The 17,377-nt window shown below is 42.2% G+C and overlaps 1 non-coding gene across 1 annotated transcript; it reads right to left on the bottom strand.

Moving 5' to 3' along the window:
* Positions 1–10,761: 10,761 nt before the first annotated feature.
* Trnat-ugu (transfer RNA threonine (anticodon UGU)) lies at positions 10,762–10,835 on the bottom strand. Its single transcript has one exon. It is a non-coding gene; the product is annotated as a tRNA-Thr (tRNA).
* Positions 10,836–17,377: the final 6,542 nt, after the last annotated feature.

Below are 17,377 nucleotides of genomic sequence, written 5' to 3'. Positions count from 1 at the left end.
ACACTATACAGATTTCCAGGTAAAGAAGCTTTCCTCTCGTATACGAACACAAGAAGCATTTCTATAGCTCGAGTTTCACATAAAATGTTTTTGATCAAGTAGATAGCTCCACCTTTCCTCTTCACAGATTTGGTGTTAACAGCATAATGACTGCACACAGTATTAGGCACAGTATTAGCAGAACGCAATAAGTGCAGATTATGAAAACAGTGCGAACACTCACGTTTTTCAGATATTCGCTGAGATAAGTGAACAACAACTGCATAAAACCCGATAACAGAACTAAACTACCTCCATCAGTTAAAAAGAATTAATACAATCACTGCTTGATAAAGTCAGATAAGATAATCCACATTAAATCTGTTCATTATACAGAAACAAAACATTTTTACAGAAATGTTAAGTACGGACTTGGCAAACACAGGTTAGCTGTATTGGATGTCAATATGGAAATAGTGAGCCGCAACTTTCATATACAGGGGTCACCATTGTTGTTGTGGTAAGCCGCGAACTCAAGAAACATCCTTAACATAATTCATACTAGCCGAGGTTTCTCATGATCTCCCATAGGTGTTGTACAAGTCTGGTTAGAAATTTTGGGTGACGTCCGACCATTTAAAGAATGGGTTAAGGACGTAATGCGAACTTCGAAACTACATTATAGTTTGAAAAATGGCTATGTTATATTTTTGTACTTAGCATGGAATTTATGTATTAACAGTAATTTGGTTTATGGAATGTGTTGTGTGCTAACAATTTAGAAAAAAAAGAGAGCGAAATAAATCACTTTCGTCATTTCACACGATATTAGTTTATGAAACGATTTTGGACGTCTGCATTGGAAATATTCGATTTACGAGCACAACCGCCGTACTGAAAATTATGGCTAGTTATGCAAAAATCTTGATTAATGGGTTAATAAGTTAGTAAAGTATGTCATCTAGTGAATGAGAATCAGCTGAAGAAAAGTATAAGGCAGTTGTTGGAACCTAACAAGACCAACAGCAAAGTCTGCATTGGAAAATGTAAATGGTCACACGTTTTAATACTAAGTATTTCGTCAAGTAAAACGGTTCAGATAAAATACTTAAATGATATGTTGGAATTACAGTTTTTTTAATTGGTGATGTCAGTATGAGCAGGGTTGCCGATTACCTAACTACAAATTTATTCTTGCCTGTTGCATTCAGAAATTCAGTTAGCCATATTTTTAATTAACAGGGGTTTCATGAAAATTACCTAGGCTATGGAAGTCAGCCCATTACAGATAAGACTCTGAAGAGTAAAACCAATTGGATCTCGTATCAGTTATTGTTTTGAAATATTTATGCATATACTACAAGCAAATTATTTCGGTAACTCTGTCAAAATGGAATAATGAATGTAGGGAAAATCAGTTATTAATAGAGGTGCAGAAGAGCAGATGGGAGATTTCACCTTTGTCTGTTTCATGTTGTTGAGCGTAAATACAGACGAAAGAATTAATGAGTAGTAGAGATGACCTCAGCGGCACTACGTCAAAATATGGTTGACGTAGTTAAATACGTGAATGAAATTTGCTAAATTGAAGGGAAAATAGTGTATCAGGAATTAATTAAGGAAGACTTGCGAAAAACATTAGCACAATTTGTAGACAGTATTACGCTCCAAAAGAAAATTTCTGGTTCAAATCAGACCTCCTAATTTCAGAAATAAATTAATGGGAATGTACATCTGGAACACCATACTTTAGGGATGTGTATTGTGAACTGCAGGAAATGGAAAAAAGAAGAAGATTAAAGTGGCTTCGGTGCTGAAATTAAAGTATGCTATGAGATAAAGCGTTCTACAGAAACTGTGAGAAAATAAAGATGTGGAAAACACTAAACAGAAGAAGGGGCAAGATAATGGGTCTTTTGACTTCACTGAACGGTACTACAGGAAGCCATATAGGGCAAAATTGTGCCCAGAGATACGAATACATACTACAAATAGTTGAGAACTTTAGATATGAAAGTTACTCTAAATGAAGAGTGCATCTGTAATCATATTCTGTAAAATACTGTGATCCTCTTGACGAAGGATACTTCCTGTTGTACCACATATTAAGATATTTCTCTTTCCATTCACGAATGGTTCCTGGGGAGAAACCTGTTGAAATATCTCTAGAAGCGCAGTATTCATTCTAATATTATTTTCGTGGTACCTATGGTGCGATATGCTGGGCCCTATGTTCTTTACATAATAGTAGTTTTCGTAAATTTGTAAGCAGACCTCCATTGAATACCTAGCTTCTTTTTTTAGGCATCTGCAAATTTAGGTATTTCAGCATGTCCTTGATGCTCATTCGTCATTCGTAAGTTAGTGAATCCACTAACGATTCGTGCTGCCCTTCTCTGAATAGCTTCAGTGTCACCTGTTATTGTTATTTAGGTTTAATACTCTGGAGATATATTTTAAGATGGGACGTACGAGTATTTCGTAAGCAGTTCCTTTGCAAATTAATTGCATTTTTCCAGTAGCTTATCAGCTACCATGCATACGATTGGGACTATGTGATTATTTCATTTTCTATAAATTATTAACCCAGCCCTGATTCTCTTTCTTAACTGTTATCTTTAATGCAGCTGTGGCGAAATCCTGCTTTATATTTTCTTTTAAAGTAACATTTAATTTATTCGGTTAATTCTTACTATGGACAAAGTTCTCATAGGAATACAAAGAGCCCATACGTACTGAGTGGGTCATTCTCAAGTACTTGTATTTTATATTAAGCTGCTCTGTGTGAGATTTTGCTTGCTTTGCTCCCAGATCTTACCGCCTTACCGTCAAAGAAAAGAGATAATAAAGCGGCTTCGAGCAGAAAATCCACCGAAGCGGAAAGAGGGAGAGAGGAAAAGAGAGGGAGACTATGCAAAGCGGATTGAGAAATGAGACTTTTGATACGTGGTGGGGTTGAGGAGGGCATCATCGCTGAAGCGAAAAATCTCGACTGCCCAAAGAGAAGCAGATGGGCATGGTAGACCATATTAAAGAAAGACCGAAGAGCACTAAAATCACTTATTAAAATTCCTGAATGCAGAATGTCAGTAAAATATTGGAGATGTCAGGAAGAGGTTAAAGAGGATAATCCGCTGCGTACGCTGGGCAGGAGGGCGGGATGGGGGGGCGGGAGAATCGGAAGGTGAGGTGGAAAAAGAGCGAAGGCAATTCTCGGGGTATTCCCCTTCTTTAAACATTTTCTCTTAGGAATACTCTGTAGTCTAAACGTTGCTAGTACTTATGTGATGCATATATTTTTTCAAATGGTAGCTTACAAAATTTAAAAGAAAATACTTTCTTGTTCTTGATTACATCAGTCGAAAAATTTTGTTGTTTTCCAGTCATCCTCATGAATCGAGTACTTTATTGTTTCTTATTTGAACAGTACCACTATACAGCTACCAAGAGGCATTGTATCGATAATACTGTTAATCGACAGTTACTTTCAACCAAATACATACCTTACTGTCAATAAACATGGATAACTTCGTGGTGTGCCTTTCCTGTTTACAGGTCCTGCACCTTTTCTTTGTTTTTTGAAGTGACAGTTGGTATATAGGGTTAAGATGGTTGAATTTTTCTATACGAAGAGCTATTACTATTGAGAAGAAAACCGTGCGCTAACGGTAAATTTGTTTTACCACAACGGCAGCAACAGTTGCGCTACATTGCGGCAGTATCGCCGAGAGAAACGGCTGTTTAAGGATCCATTGTCTAAGAATGGGCTGAAGAATATATCAAGGAATTTGAAGAAACAGGTGAATTAGGTGCTGCAGCAGTTGTCAACAATTCAAAAGGCCATGCGGCGCATTTTACACTGGTATCCCCAAACGATTCACGGCGTGCACAAAATAAAGTCCCAGTATAGGCCTTCGTGTCCTGGCAAGCATGGAAATGGATGACATGTGGCCGATAAATGTTCTTTGTACGGATGAGGCACATTTTACTCTGCGTGGTGCCGTTAATGCACATAATTGTCACGTATGAGGTTCTACTTAGGTACATCTGTGGAGGAACATCCACTGCACTCAGCTTATATGATTGTGTGGTTACGTTACAGAAGCTCCTTCATTCTCAGTCCGCTCTTCTTCGAGGAGATGACACCTCGCGGACCTATTACGTGTACAGTGACATCTGCTCATTATGGAGACTTCCTTGAGCCACATTTCATTCCAGACTTGCAAGGACGTATCTGTGGCCACAAAACTACTTTCTTTCAAGATGAGGTGACACCATATGTCAACCGCCAGGTGAAATATTTGTTTTGAGAAACCTTCGGTAACTCCTGCATCGCCTCATCCTAAATCCATGTGAATTCTAGTTCTGTGGAGATCTGAGAGATCAGGTCAGTTACGGAACCTTCCCGATCTGAAGCCGGCCGGGGTGGCCGAGCGGTTCTAGGCGCTCCAGTCTGGAACCGCACGACCGCTACGGTCGCAGGTTCGAATCCTGCCTTGGGCATGGATGTGTGTGATGTCCTTAGGTTAGTTAGGTTTAAGTAGATCTAAGTCTAGGGGACTGATGACCTCAGATGTTAAGTCCCATAGTGCTCAGAGCCATTTGAACCATTTCCTGATCTGAAGGATATCGTAAGACAACATATCGCTCGGACTGCACCAGATATGCTGCAGCAACTGTCGACCAAGCCATGTTACGGATGCAGCATGCTGCCGAGTCGGCAGACCATTTCGAACAAATGTTGCTTCTTGACCATAAACGTCCCAGAATCACTTTTATTATGCGTTTGATGGTTGCTCCTCTTTTCCTTCAAACTCATCATTTTTAACTGCTGACAGCGCCATTGTTTACCTCGTGGCAGAAAGTGGAATTAATACATTTTTCAGCACCTGTTAACTAGCATTCCTACGACATTTCAGCATCGTAATGGAGCACTCGCTGTCAGTTTAATTATAACCACCACTAATGAGAAGAGTGAATGTTTTCATAATTCTGATATTTGCAGGTAAGGTATATCAACCAGATTAGCCATGGATGAACTCGCAACGAAAAATCGAGAAAGTAACCTAACAGGATATCCAAGCAAGATGTTGACTAAATAGACTGACACAACTATCAGTAGCAAAGCTAGTTTGTTGACAAAGAAGAGAACTGTGTTACGTATCAAGTAGATGCGATCTGCGCTCAGGGGTACAGAATCGTACAGCCTTGAGTCAGGATGTAGCCTTGTTTTCAGTGAGGGAAGTAGCCACACAGGCAGTGCAAAGGCATGTGGAGCATCACGGATAGTCATCATGGAAACTGTTACTGTTGTCCTCTCTTGTCGTGAAATCGAAGACAGGTGCTTTAACAGTGTTGCAACCAACACCAACAGTAGGCACAGGAGTGCCACCACATGGTTTTTTTCTGACGAGTAACGGTTCCACGTACAGCATCCCACATGTAGTATCCATTCGTGGAGTCTCCAAGGAGATCGCATCGCGTTCGCCATCAGTATCTGGGAGTATGACATGACATGCCAGTGGATTAAGATCACGATCACTACTGATTCAAGTAGCCAGAAATTTGTACATGGACAACCACATTAGTGACGTGTTTGGGCCGGTGATTATTACCTGTAGAAGGTACACAAAAACAACGCGATAAGTGTATGCTTGAACATCAATGCAGATGCTAGACAAGCCTGCAGATGGTGCTATTGTATTGACCACGAATGACACCTCTGAAATGCCCTCAATACCTCGTAAGTATCAGCCGTGATCAGAACAATTTATTGCGTAGTCACGAGCTCATATGTCGGACATAACTGAATTACAACATGGGAACATTATTGGTGCTCCTTCTGTGTGTGCTTCCGTAACCGAGGTAGCCAAAGCGTTTGATGTGTCAAGAGGCACTATATGGAAGTTTATACCCCAAACAAGGACTCCTGATAACTTAATCGTCAAAATAACCACGCGAACCATACGGTTTGTAGAGTGATCCTGACGGACGGCCACTAAAGAGGATTGTGGTGAAATATAAGAGAACACTTGAGAACAGTGCCAACACCCACAATAACATGAAGGGAGCTTCATAAGAAGTGAATTAAAAACCACCCATAAATGATGCAAACGCCCATAACAGGAAAACGTAGTGCTAGAGCCATAAAACCAGTAATATGGAGAGATGGAATAATGTGATTTGATCAGATGAGTTTTGTACCACACCGTTTCTGACTTCTGGATGAGTTTACTTCCCAAGAACGAAAAGTGGCGGGGGTTCGGTAATAATTTGTCGGCCAATTCGTGGTATTCCGTAGGCCCATGGTTCCTCTACGAGGTCGCATATCTACCAATTATTGTGTAACTATTTCCGCCTTTAGGTCTATAGCGTGGTAAAACGTTTATACTGCTTTCCAAGACGACAGGGCCGATGTTCACATAGACTATGTAATCAAAAGAATACGGACACCCACAAAAACATAGGTTTTTTGTATTAGGTGCATTGGACTGCCACTAACTGCCAGGTACTCTATATCAGCGACCTTAGTTGTCATTAGACATCGTGAGAGAACAAAATAGGGCGCTCCGCTGAACTCACGGGCTTCGAATGTGGTCAGGTGACTGGGTGTCACGTGTGACATATTTCTGTACGCGAGATCTACACATTCCTGAAAATCCCTTGGCCCCCTGTTTCAGATGTGATAGTGAAGTGGAAACATGAAGGGACACGTACAACACAAAGTGTAGAGGCCAACATCATCTGTTGACTGACAGAGACCGCCGGCAGTTGAAGAGGATCATAATGTATAATAGGCAGACCATCAGACAGGAATTCCAAACTGCATCAGCATCCACTGCTAGTACTATGACGACTAGGCGGAAGGTGATAATACTTGAATTTCATGGTCGAGCTGCTGTTCATTAGACACACATCAAGCCGGTAAATGCAAAAAGACGACTGTCTTGGTGTAAGGAGCTTAACATTGGCCGATTGAGCAGTGGACTAACGCTTTTATGGAGTAACGAATCACGGTACACAATGTGGTGATCCGATGGCAGGGTGTGGGTATGGCGAATTCCCGGTGAACGTCATCTTGAGCGTGTGTAATATCAACATTAAAATTCTGAGGCGGTGGGGTTATGGTGTGGTCGCGTTTTTCATGGAAGGGGGCTTGCACCCCCCGGAGTTTTGCATGGCACTATCACAGGACAGGCATATATTGATGTTCTAAGCACCTTTTTGCTTCCCACTATTGAAGAGCAATTCGGGGATGGCAATTGTATCTTTCAACACCATCGAGTACCTGTTCTTAATGCACGGCCTGTGGCGGAGTGGTTACACGATAATAACATCCCTGTAATGGACTGGCCTCCAGAGAGTCCTAACCTGAATCCTATAGAACACCCTTGGGATGTTTTGGAACGCCGACATCGTTCCAGGCATGGTTGACCGACATTGATATCTCTCCTCAGTGGAGATTTCCGTGATTAATGGGCTGCCACCCCCCATGAAACCATCCAGCACATGATTGAACGTATGCCTGCGGCAGTGGAAGCTGTCATCAAGGCTAAGTGTGGGTCAACACCATATTGAATTCCAGCGTTACTGATAGAGGGTACTACGATCATGTATGTCATTTTCAGCCAGGTCCCCATATACTTTTGATCACATAGTGTAGCTTGCACCATCCGGAACTAGTTTTGTAAGCACGAAGACGTTTTGGCACATCCCCCATGGCTTCCATAGTCACCATTTCTATATATCTACCTTGGAGAGAAGACTGCTTCGTCGCTATGCAGCTCCATCATCGGTTCCTGAACTTAACACTGTTTTGCAGAAATAATGGCATGGAATTGAAACTCACAAGGACTTGTATTTATCAATTTCGAGATGATTGGAAGCTGTTTAGAATGCCAACGGTTTTGCTACGTAGTTCTAGGCGTGGTTGTGTTGTGCTCCATATTTTTTCTACCACCTGTATCTTATGTCTCTAGGACGTTATCTTTCAACAAAATAACGCAAGATTGTATTTTACCCGTGCCGTCCTCACTTACCTAGATAAAACGGGTCTTGAGTTGCTGAGAGACCAACACGCACCATTCGTCAGCCATTGCGATTAATGAAGCAACACATAGAATGATACCACGGTATCTCTCATTTATGCACAGCCTAGTCGATGCTCAGTGTTCTATATTTCGCTTCCTACCAATTTAATTGTGTGTTTTTTACTTTCATTGTTTACAAGTGCAGTAAGTAAAATATCATTATTTGTTATCCATCTTATTTTTAGTAGCCAGTAGTGTATATGGTGAGTTGTCACATGACGCGAAATGTTTTATTGAAAATTTCACATTCCATGAAATACTGTAGGCTCGCGCTCGCGATGTTTGAAACTGAAAGAAACGGGCGAATGGTCACGCGCGGTTGGGCGTTCTCTATCGCAGACGTGAGCTGTGCGGAGGCGGTCCGGCGAGCCGCTGGAGAACTAGTTTGCAACGGCCGTCTCTTGGGATGCGGCCGAGAACAAAGACGCCGGCAGCCGACTTGGTCCCGGACTGCAGCAGTACAGCGGAGGACGGCGCGGCTTGCTGCGGTGAGCTGGAACTGGGGCGGGTCGCTGTACTGCGAAGGGGAAGCGGAGACAGCCTCGGTGGAGATGCCGGCTGGCGGAAGGGACGCCTGGCATCACTGTGAGCAGGCCGAGGGTTGTAGGTGGTGAGCGCGCAGAGCGGCTGGCGTATCGGTTTCCTTACTCGAAACAATTTTCCTTCGTATCACCAGACAATTGTGCCTGGTTAGCAGTTCAGTCATCAGCGGATCATGGTGCTCGAATTTTGTGCTAAGGCAGATACGCATCCACAGACAAAACTCCATTTCGACAAATCCTGATGGTATGAAAGCCTGCTATAACCAGTATACATTGTAACATGCTGGTCATACACACTGCACCGAAGGTCCACCTATTGGACCATTAAAAAGAAACAGAGATCTTCAGAAATAAGAAAAGCCACCCCACAAGACTTCTAAGAGAACGGAACGAATTTACACCGAACGTCTGTTTTCCACGGTGTGGCAAGCTGTTGTGGTTCTCGCATGTCGTGCTGTTCCAATTTTGTCCATTTCTTTTCTGCCCTTGCACTGCACCGTCCACATTTTCTTGGCTCTGATTCCATGAGCACATTGTGCCTGTGGCTCTTAGGTGTTTTGCGATGCTGCTTTCAGTTAATTGAGGCAACGGCCATGCCGCAGTGGATACACCGGTTCCCGTGAGTCACCGAAGTTAAGCGCTGTCGGGCGTGGTCGAAACTTGGATGGGTGACCATCCACCCGGCATGCGCTGTTGCCATTTTCTGGGTGCACTCAGCCCCGTGATGCCAATTGAGGAGCTACTCGACCGAATAGTAGCGGCTCCGGTCAAAGAAAACCATCATAACGACCGGGAGAGCGGTGTGCTGACCCTACGCCCCTCCTATCCGCATCCTCAACGGAGGATGATGCGGCGGTCGGATGGTCCCGATGGGCCACTTGCCGCCTGAAGACGGAGTGGTGGTTTCAGTTAACTTCATGATGTGCTACATACGTCGCAGACACCTGCTTCAGAGCTAGCGTTTATAATTGTAATTAACATTTTAGTGTGAACACAGAATTGGAATGTATCTCTTTTTAGTTAAATTTTAACTTATACTATTTGCCTCATATAGGATGTGAAAGACAGCATCTCTGGCGATGTAACACGTCATTACAAACAGTGGCTTTTTGTATCGTAGCTGCAAGCACAGTGTGCTTATGACGGCCTTAAGTTGCAGGCCATGAGTGTTTACTGCAAGTTTTTTAATGTTTGCATATCATGAGACGAAGCCAATTTATAAATTTTGTTTCATTTATTTATTAACTAAAACGAGACAGGTATGTGCTTGTTAGTTGCTTCTCAGTGAATTTGAATCAACTCTACGACTTACAATGTTGTTAACTCACCACAATGGAATTCATTTTTCAGATCAATTTGAAGACGATTATTACGATATAAACCAGTAACTGAATAAAGCAAATACTTGCGACTGCAGACTATTTTAATTTTTGCATATTGTCAAACCTTGTATAGCTGTTATCTTCAAAGTGATCATGCCAACCGTCATCAATATTGTATTTGGTGTGCAAGATACGTGAGAGAGTTCAAGAAGGATGTAATGGTTCAAATTTCAAAGATCCCAGGCGCTGATAGGTGTAAATACTACAGAGCCAGCAGTTTAGTGAATCATAGTTGCAAACTACTGACTCGGATACTGATAGATAAATGGAAATTTGATGGTATCCGACTTCGGGAAATACCAATTCGAGTTTCAGAGAATTGCAAGAACAAATGAGACAACACTGGCCCTTCAATCTACCTCAGAAGTTAGACTGAGGAAGGGGAAGCGTTTATAGCAACTGCAGATTTAGAGAATGTTTTGATAATGTTGACAGGATTAACCTCTTTTACTTTTGGAAGGTAGCAGTGATACAATACAGGAAACGATAGTTCTTTGTAAGTTGTGCAGAAACCAGGCTGCAGTTACAGCAGATGAAAGATACGAAAAATAACCAATAATTGAGAAAGGAATGAGGGAAAGCCGTACCCAACTCCGATGTAATTCCGACAGTACACCGGACAAGCATTAATTAGGACCAAAGAGAAACTCAGAAGGGAATTAAAGTTCAGGGAAAAGAAATAAAACTCGGATAAATGATGATTAACTGACAACCTCAGCTGCCGACAGGTGTTGTTGACATACCTCGATGTGGACAGCTGAAAAGGTGTGCCCCGGCCGGGACTCGAACCCGGGATCTCCTGCTTACATGACAGACGCTCTATCCATCTGAGCCACCGAGGACACAGATGAATAGCGCGGCTGCAGGGACTTATCCATTGCACGCTTCCCGTGAGACTCACACTCCCAACTGTCCACAATTATACATATGTATTGTACTTTATAGACATTTGCCCAGGAGATCCCGGCTTCGACTCCCGGTCGGGGCACACATTTTCAGCTGTCCACATCGAGGTATATCAGCAACACCTGTCGGCACCTGACGTTGTCAGTTAATCATCATTTATTCCAGGGAAAAGCTGCACGGTCATCAACAGTAACTGTTCTTTCGAGAACAAGTTACTGTCTTCGTACATATAAAACTCGGATGTTTGCCGATGACACTGTAATTCTGTCAGACAGAGAGCAAAAGACTTGGAAATGCAGTTGAACAAATTAACCGCATTTTGAAAAGAGATTATAAGATGAACGTCATCAAAAATAAAACCAAAGTAACCAAATGCTGTGGAAAAAAATCAGGTTCTGGTGACAGTTTTAGATTGGGAAACAAAACATTTAAAGTGGGATGTGAGTTTTGTCATTTGCATGGCAAAATAATAGACGACGGCCGAACTAGAAAAGATATAAAATGCGTACAGAAAACAGAATGAAAGAAATCTGTGTTAAAAATAACACTTGTACGCATCTAACATAAACTTAATTGTTATGAAATCTATTCTGTCTGGTGCGTAGCCCTGTACGGAAGTGAGATTTGGACGCTAAGTAGTTCAGACAAGCTTTTAAAATATGGTGCTACAGATGAATGCTGAAGATTAGGTGGGCAGATTGAATAACTAAGCAGAAGGTACTGAGTAAGATTGGGGAAAAATAAATTTGTAGCATAACCTGAAAAAAGCAAGGGAACGGTTGACAGGACATATCCTGGACAGGACAAATCCTGAGGTATCAATGGACAGTCGGATTGGTAATGGAAATAAGCGTAGGATGTAAAAACTGCCGACGGGGACTTAGATGTGAATTAACTAAGCAGGTACAAACGTATGTAGGCTGCAGTAGATATTCAGAGGTGAATAGGCTTGTACAGGGCAAAGCATGGAGAGCTGCATCAAGTCTCAGGAATGAAGAACAGCAAAACATTACCCGTACTAAGGACCAAAAGGTTCCCTGTTATCCTTTCGCGTCAAAATCGGACCCTTATACAACCTTTCTGTCTCAACGTGTGTTATCTGGGGCTAGGTCCGCCCTTTGTAAAACTGATGAGGATGTCATTAGTAATCACAGAGGACAACACCAAACCGACTTCACTGTGTAGTAATGGCATTATGGAGATGGCCGGTACGGGGATGCCGCCTTCTGCAGTCAGAGATTCCACTTGCATGGGCAGGCCATCATCAATTGAAGACCAACCGTGCATATCAAGTGATAAATTATTTTCAGTGTTCCTCTATGAGATTTCTTTGTCAAGCGTCCGCTTCTAGGCGTGTTACATGGTTAGACACCGTCTCCATTGAAATTAATGCTCCAGAGACTTATTTTCACAGCTTCACCAACCACAAAAAGTCAGTAGTTTGAAACGTCAGCCCGTATCCTTGAGCAGACGTTGGAGTCCAAAATAAAATATAATTTAGGCATTGCATTTGGTCCTATTCTTCGCTCTTGGGCTTAGTGCTGCCTCTAATATCCTAGATTAACCCATCTGGATAAGGCAGAAAGCTGGGTAAGGCAACATTCTGTAGCTCTCTTTACTTAATTGGTGTTGTGTGAGAAAAATGTGTAACAGACTGTCAGACCATGATGCACATGTAGTAATACTCTGAGACATCAGATCAGTCACATCCAAAATTAGTACACAAATAATTTAGGAACATGAATTTACTAGAAATGGAGACATTTAAAGCCAATCGCAATGGGATATCTTGACAAGGGGCCCACCACACAGATGAGTTGAACGACAAATGTAATACATTTCTTCAAAACTTTACCAAGTTCTTTCATTGCTATATCCAATTAAAAAAGTTCTGAGGGAAATAAGCAACCGACCTATATATGTAAAGGCATTATAATATCTTGTACAACGTAATGGGGCTGTTTCTTTATATGAAGGGCTGTCAGAGCCTGGAGGTGAGATAGCGTTGAGACCTTCACCAATGTTATTCAGTCTGTACATTAAGCAAGCTGTAAAGGAAGTCAAGAAAAAAGGGAAGTTCAAGGAAAAGATATAATTCTGAGGTTGGTTGATGACAATGTGATTCTGTCAGAAAAGGGAAAGGAGTTGGAGGATAAGTTTTAGGGAGAGGACAGTGTCTTGAAAAGAGGTTATAAGATGCAGATCAACAGAAGTATAACAGAAGCACTGGAAACAATTCGAATTAAATCAAGTAACTCTGTCAGAATTCGATTAAGAAATGAAGCACTAAAAGTGACCTATGAGTTTTGGTGTTTGAGCAGCATAATAACCGACCAAAGTAGAGAAGTTATAAAGTGCAGACTGGCTACAACATGAAAAGCATTTCCGGAAAAAAGGAATATGTTCATACCTGATAAAAATGGATTGAGAAAGGAAGCGTGCTAGAGTAGCCTGCGCAGTTATTCAAATCCAACATGCCAGGATGGCGTAGTGGTTAGTGTATCTAGCTCTAAGCAGGACATGCAGGTTCCAAATCCGACATTGATATAAATATTCGTTCATTGCTTCAGTCTGCATGTATACACCATAGATGTATAAGATGTGAAAAGGTCTCTGGCACCCTATAGTTTCATGTGAATAAATTTATGTGTTAGGAAGTCTTTTCTGAAATGTTCAGAAATGAAACAGTTCAGAATATAAGCTTCTGAAATGTGGTGCCACAGAAGAATGATGACAATTAGATCGGTAGATGGAGTAACTAATGAAGTACTGAACTGCACTGGGAATATATGTACAAAATAGATACGTGTTTGAAAGTTTTACTGACCTTCAAAGTGGTCACCATCATCGTGTATAACCCGCTGCCAGCGATGTGGAAGTCGTGGGATACTCTTAGCAGTGCCAGTTGTATTGACAGTTCGAGCGGCGCGGTCTATTGTCCGACGAATTTGTAGCAGTTCATAATCGAATGGCGTGAAGTGTTTCCTTCATTTTAGAAATCGGAGGGCTTAAGTCAGGGGAGTGCAGTTGGTGGCATAGCACTTAGCAGCCCCATCAGTCAAACAAGTCAGTAACAGCTTGCACTGTACGTGCTTGAGCATTGTCCTGCAAAATGATTGTCAGGTTCTGCAGAATGTGTCATCACTTCTGTCTCTATGCTGTTCATTTTTGGAACGCAACTTACCACCAGCTATCGTCCCTCTTTATAGCTACACATTTTTACTGAGTTCTAAGCCATCCATATAAATAAAATGTTAAATTACGGCGGAAGCAAAAATGTAATGTTTACGTCAAATCGGACACCGAGCAATTACGGAAGAAGTCATATAGATGTGCGCTCTTTACTGTTTATAGCACACACACACACACACACAACACAGATACAGACACAGGCAGGAAGGTAACAGATTGTCAACCAGGATGAGACACACCACAGAGCGCAGGAAATATTACACGCCAATTGTGGCGCAGAGTGCTAGAAACAACGACCGAGCGGTTGAGCGGCAAAAAACAAAAAGGGGAAAAAAAGAAGAACGTGGCAGAATTGCCGAAAATTTCCGGTGCGCTGTGGTGCGACTCGCAGTTGAAACCTCACCGCGCCTCACACCCTGGACCAGTTGGTATGCAGGCCGGCGAGCGCCCGGTTGCCTTCACGCCAGGCGCCATACAGCAACGCCGGCGCGTAGTTGGCGGCAGGCTTTGGAATGTGATTAAAACTTGTAAACACCAGCCAGCGTCATACTCTGGCGCGCAACTACTGCGCAGCTCGCGCCTCGCCTCACTGTCGCTTTCGCCCTGCCGCCGCCTTCGCGAACATTCCCAACATTTCCCGCTGACCACTGCACCGTCTAACGAACTCCTGCGGCCTCTTCTGGGAATGAAGACCCTTTCCATGTACGAGCGTCATTCCGAACCGACAGCCTGCTTTTTGCTCAGATGTCTCAACGTAGTGAAAAATAATGTGACTATAAATTACAAAATAGATTTTCATCAGAATTTTCATAGCTATTCGCAGAGTGCGAAATGGACATTTGGCATCAAACTGACCAGCATGAGCTGCAGTTTTTTTCCCCAAAACCGGTTATTTGCTTTAAAATAAGTAGAGTAATTACTACAAATTTAATTAGTGATTTGAGGGAAGATTTCTGTGTCCCAAACGTTTAAGCGAAATAAAATTAGAAAATGAAAAAATGAGGCCGGAAATTGGTCAGTGTGAGGTCTAATTTTGCATAACATGTATTATTTTCTTGAAGAAAACCGAGATAATCAAGAACTAACTAACAAGTGATTCGAGAGGAAACTACACAGAGTAGTAGTGTTCGGATTTTCACATTCTAGGCGCTACAGTCTGGAACCGCGCGACCGCTACTGTCGCAGGTTCGAATCCTGCCTCGGGCATGGATGTGTGTGACGTGCTTAGGTTAGGTAGGTTGAAGTAGTTCTAAGTTCTAAGGGGCTGATGACCTCAGAAGTTAAGTCCCATAGTGCTCAGAGCCATTTGAACCATTTTTGAATTTTCACAGCCAGACAAAGGATGGAAAAAGGACAAATGTGGTATCAAAATAACCAGCACGAGGTCTAGTTTTACACAAAAAAGTTATCAGGGGAATTAATAAAAACTTAGTCGGCTTTTATGGAACATTTTTGTTTGAGTTTTTATTGCCAAACGGGGAGTGGTGAACGGACAAATGAAGTATCAAATCGACCAGCGCCAGGTCTAGCTCTGTAAAAACATATGCAACTGGCTGAAAGTAGTTGTGAGAAACTTAATTAGTCATTTGACGAAAAATTGATATATTTTGTGAGCAGCTGCTTATAATGTCAAAATGTTAATTCCTTCATGGCCGACCAACACTGAGAAAAAAGCTGCGTTGATTTGATATTGCTCGATGAAAATGCTTCCTTCAGGGAATAAATTTAGGATGTTTCGAGAACAGAAAGGACTAGGATGTCAAATGAGGTATCAAAACATTCATATCATCCAGGCGTAGCTGCTCCGAGCATAAAGAGTTCCATTGGTGCGATATTTCTGTGAAAATGATCACCTTCGAATCATATAGTAAATTCAGGAAATTTCGGGGACAGATGACGCTAGAAAACGTAATGAGATGTCAGAAAAACCATTTTACCCGAACAGCATGTCAAAATAAAAACAAAATGAAAAGAGCTGTGAAATATCTTGTGAAATGATTTTTCTAAAACTACATGTAAAACAGATTAGATAAAAATTTTACGCGCCTTTGAACTATGCTAGAAGTCATGTACAGCCGATTGAGAAATGAAGAAGTAGTAGAAGGCAGATTCTACATTTCTATGGCCATGACATGATTCTGGCATCTGTGATCGAAAGTGGGAAAAAAATTACAACTGTTTATAGCCTTAAAAATTTTTCAATAGAAAATGTTCCAAATACCCGAGAAGTGGAATGGTATCCTCAATCAGCACCTCGTATGCAGTGCGCGGTTTCGTACGTCATTCAAAGCTGCGTCTAATGTTTTTCTAATCTCATTACTCGCGCCAGACTAATCTGACAAAACCCGTAAGAGTTCGGGCAAAGTGTTCTTTCGGGAACAGACACCATCTTCATATAGATAATTGCTACCAGGCCTTTGACCTTCTTCTGTTCCAATGCGCACTCTTTTCCCGAACTCTTACGGGACTCAGCAGCTTACGCTGGCGCGAGTAATGAATGAACGGGCAAATATCTATTAGGAACACTACGAATGTAGGTTGTGGACAGTTGCGAGTGTGGGTTTCACGGGACCCGGGTAAGGGATAAGTCCCTGCAGTCGCACTATCCTCCGTGCCCTTGGTGGCTGAGATGGATAGAGCGTCTGCCATGTAAGTAGGAGGTCCCGGGTTCGAGTCCTTGCCGGCACGGTAGCTCAGCGTTTTCTATGAGAGGGGTAGCTGCCCTTTGCAATAAAAAACTGAGTCAATGGGTCAACGCTGAATTTGAACAGTTGTCATGGGACATCCGCACCGAAGAAATGTAACGAACAACATCGAACAAAAAAGTAAAAGTCCCAGTCGCGCACACATTTTCAGCTGTCACTAATCATATATATCAACAACACAGGTCTTGCAGCTAAGGCAATCGATTTAATTAGCATTTTTCTAATCAATTGTATTTCTTGTTTTTAGACAAAAGATTTCTCAGAATATATGTTGGATTTTTTCCGAGCTTAACGAAGATGCCGGATTACTGAATTTTATTTCTTGCAGCTAACGTCCTGTGTATTCTTCTTTGACCTGGGACAGGATCTACCCATTTGGCGTCTAATATCGGGCTGTGTATATACACACCTGGAAATGGAAAAAAGAACACATTGACACCGGTGTGTCAGACCCACCATACTTGCTCCGGACACTGCGAGAGAGCTGTACAAGCAATGATCACACGCACGGCACAGCGGACACACCAGGAACCGCGGTGTTGGCCGTCGAATGGCGCTAGCTGCGCAGCATTTGTGCACCG

The sequence above is a fragment of the Schistocerca serialis genome, chromosome 5 (genome assembly GCF_023864345.2).
Source record: "Schistocerca serialis cubense isolate TAMUIC-IGC-003099 chromosome 5, iqSchSeri2.2, whole genome shotgun sequence".
NCBI lineage: Eukaryota > Metazoa > Arthropoda > Insecta > Orthoptera > Acrididae > Schistocerca > Schistocerca serialis.
The sequence above is the reverse complement of the archived record's forward strand: the minus strand, read 5'-3'. Positions and strand labels throughout refer to the sequence as shown.